Here is a 3,550-nt window from a genome sequence, read left to right as displayed (position 1 = left end):
TCAGAAAATTGATAGTGATTTTGGTGAGAAACGAGATTCAAATGTTTGCTGTTTTTCCTCACTGAAAAATTCATCTCTTAACTTGCTGCTTGAAACGAAGAAATGTGTTGGTGCGAAATACAATTAAGCTGTTTGTTGTTTATGCAATTCACAGAAGCATTAATAAAACATTTGGTATTCTAAAGTGAATTGAATTGTTTGAGTGCAGATTTTCAATATAAACTGTATTTTCTGTATTTGTACACTGCTGAAAATTGATTTCAATTATGAGTGTAAATTGATTGAAGAAATTCCAGCGGAACAGCAGTGAAATTTGCTGGTACAGTTTTCTGTCTTGATGCAGAATGATGAAAATGTGTTGTATGGTGTTAACAGAATTAATTTTTATGGTGCTGTAAATTGGTCTATCTGTGCAGATTTTCGTGCTAGACTGTTGCAGTTTTCAATTTCAGATTTAGTGCTGGATTGTTGAAGAAATTTGCGTTTTGCTTGAAACTGCAGCTAAGGTGTTTGAAACAATGTAAGCTGTAAATTGTTGCATTCTGTTTCTTCTGTGAATTAACTCAAATTGTGGAGTATTGGTAAAATTTTGGTGAAGCAGTGAAATTGTGATTCAATTTTTTTTAAGCTGCTGAAATAGAACACGTTAGCTTGGTGCTATTGTTTGAATTGGTGGATGCTAATTTGTGAATTTGGTACTGTAAATCTACTTGGGGACCTAGTTGGTGATTTGTGAAATTAGTGTGGGTTCCAGCAAACCAACAAACACGTGAAACAGTGAAGCAGAAAGTGCAGTAGGAGTCACGGTTTTGATCAAATTATGGGATAACAATTGGAAAGTTTTTGTGGGACCCGTGAGACATTGGAGTGAGACAAACTGAACCAGTGCTGCACGTAATAGAAAATCAAAATCAATTTTTGCTGCATTGGTACATTGGGAGTCTAGCTGTGTTGCTATCAATTGGAATGTTGGTGCAGTAGTTCGTTGGATGCTATATTTTAAAGAAACGTGAATACTCGTAAATTGGCAATTAAATTGAAGTGAGCAGGAGCACTTGAAAAGCAGATTTGGTGTTGGTAAATTCTTTGACGCAGCAGCAGATCCTTTGAAACGGTGTTGATTTAATCGAATTGAAATTTAATTCATTATTTTTTAGTAAATCTTGGTGCTTTTCTTGGCGAAAGTCTTGGTGCAGTTTCGGTGCAGTTTTTACTTTCAAATTGATGCTGAAATTTTATGGATGCGGCAACAGTGTTTACGCGTGAATGGCGTGTCTATCTTTTGAATTGAAATAAGCAAAAAGAGAATTTGATTTGTGCCAGTAATTGCTATTGGCTTGGTACTCAAGAAATTCAATTGGAATTTTCAGCACTGGTGGTAGTCCACGTCAATTGCAATCAACTTGAAGTTTTTAATTGGCATTAGGTGGGTCCATATTTAACATTCCAATTTTTGCTAAATTTATTCTTTGGGCTAAAACCATATTGGGCCATATTTTTTTTCATCATTTAAAAATTGATATTCTTTAATTTTTTTTAATTTATTCTAAAACCATTTTTTAGGTAAATCTTTTTTAGTTTCTATTTTCTTGATAGCTTTTAGTTTTTTTGTGTGTTTGAAATTTTGGACAATCTTTGAGTTTGTCTCATATCTAATGTCTTGAGTTTAACTTTCTTAATTTTGAGCTTATTTTTAATTTTAAATTTTTATTGACATCTTGAGATGGAAATTATCTCTTAGTTTTGTTCTTTGAAAAATAATGACTAACATTGTTAGGTAGCATCTTGGAAAACAAAAAGATCAAGCTATGGATGACTACTCTTTAAAGAACAAACGAGTGGAAGTTCAGAAGGAAGAGTGATAAATACTTGAGAGGAAAAATTGGCAAACTACAAAGATCAAAACATCAAAATTTTGTTTCTCATATTATCACAAAACTTTGTGTTAATTTTTCATTAGTAGTTTTTGTTTGTTTTGTTTTTGTGAAAATGTCATTAAAGCAATCCCAAAGTTAAACATTGTAATAGGCGCTTAATAGGGGGTCAAAGTATCACTTGCATTTTTACTTAGAAATTTTGTATAGGTTTTCTTGCTTTACTTTACTTTCTTCTAGTTAATTTCTTGTTTTGCTTTTATTTTCCAAGTCTTCATGATATCTAAGGTGTATATTTCAAAATTTAATAGTTAACCTTTCTTTGGTCTCTATGACTCTTGCACACATCTAGAAAAATCGTTTTGAAGTTTCCTCTAATTAAGAAAGACATTGATTCTTAAGCAGTCCTTGTAACTCACCACTCTTTATGAGTGATCATTTTCATGTATCAAGTATGCGAGGTAGTAGTAGGGATCCGGGAGGGAAATATGGTTGGAGGGAGGAGACAAGAATATATAGAAAAAATTTGAAAAAACATAGAGAAAGTACAAAAAAAAATTAGATGATATGAGGGACATATTGCATCATCTCTTTCACAAATGACCTTAAATCAAAATTAAGGCAAGGGCCATAGGCATGAAGAGTATAGTCATAGAAGAAAGATTTATTACTTCAAGTATTGAAGAAAAGAAGTGTGTTTTGAGCCTAAAAGTTTATATTTTTGTAGAGACACACTAAAATATACATTTCCTATTTTGATGGAAATAAAAATGTCAAGGCATATTTAGAATAAGATATAAAGCTTAATCAAATTTTTGAAAATACCAGTAGACTTTGCATGGTTTCCCTATAAGAAAAAAAAGAAGGTTAGAGAAGAAATGAAAGAGCATGTTAAAATAGGAAGAAAATTGTAGATGGAGAAAAAGAATATGTTAGAAGAGAAAAAGAGTTTAAAGAAAAATTGCAAGCTCTTGTTAGAAAGAAAGAAGAGAAAAGAAAAAAGAGAAAGAGAGGAGAAAGAAAAATATAAAGAGAGGATATAAAAGGAAAGAATAGAAAAGTCTTTGTCTGGAGCTGAACTAGACATTTATAACATTTTATCTTCTATAAAAAAATCTTGTAAGGATATGCTTGAAGAAAAATTTGTGTCTCGAGTTGAACTAGATATAGATATAAATTTTTCCTTCACAGAAAAGTCAGAAGATATTTTGATTGAAAAACAAAAAGGGGAAACCAGAAAAGAAGAAGAGTCTTTTATGACACCCCTACAAGCATAATTGAGAAAGAATCCTTAAAACTAATTCTTCTTCAAAAAAATATATAATGCTAATTCTTCTTCTCAAAAATCTCAAAAATAACATTTTTGTGATGTTTTTGCCTAGCTTGGGCAATGAACAACAGAAAGTGAACAAAAATATTTTTGAAAAAGACACTATTTCTTTCTTTCAAAAATTTTATAAAAATAATAATGGGCCTTATTTCTTTTCTGTTTTCTTTTCTTTTAATAAAGAAACTTATATCGTGTTTGTTTGATGTTTATTGTAGATTGACATTTGACATTTGACCTATGAGGGAAATAACAAATAAACAGAGATTGTTGTCACTAAGCATCATCCAGATACGATGACAGATCCTTCTCATGAGGGAAGGAATGATTGGAACCATCCATCCTTGAA

This window comes from Phaseolus vulgaris, chromosome 5 (assembly GCF_051622355.1).
Source record: "Phaseolus vulgaris cultivar YP4 chromosome 5, ASM5162235v1, whole genome shotgun sequence".
NCBI classification, from domain to species: domain Eukaryota; kingdom Viridiplantae; phylum Streptophyta; class Magnoliopsida; order Fabales; family Fabaceae; genus Phaseolus; species Phaseolus vulgaris.
Note: the sequence above shows the minus strand (reverse complement) of the source record.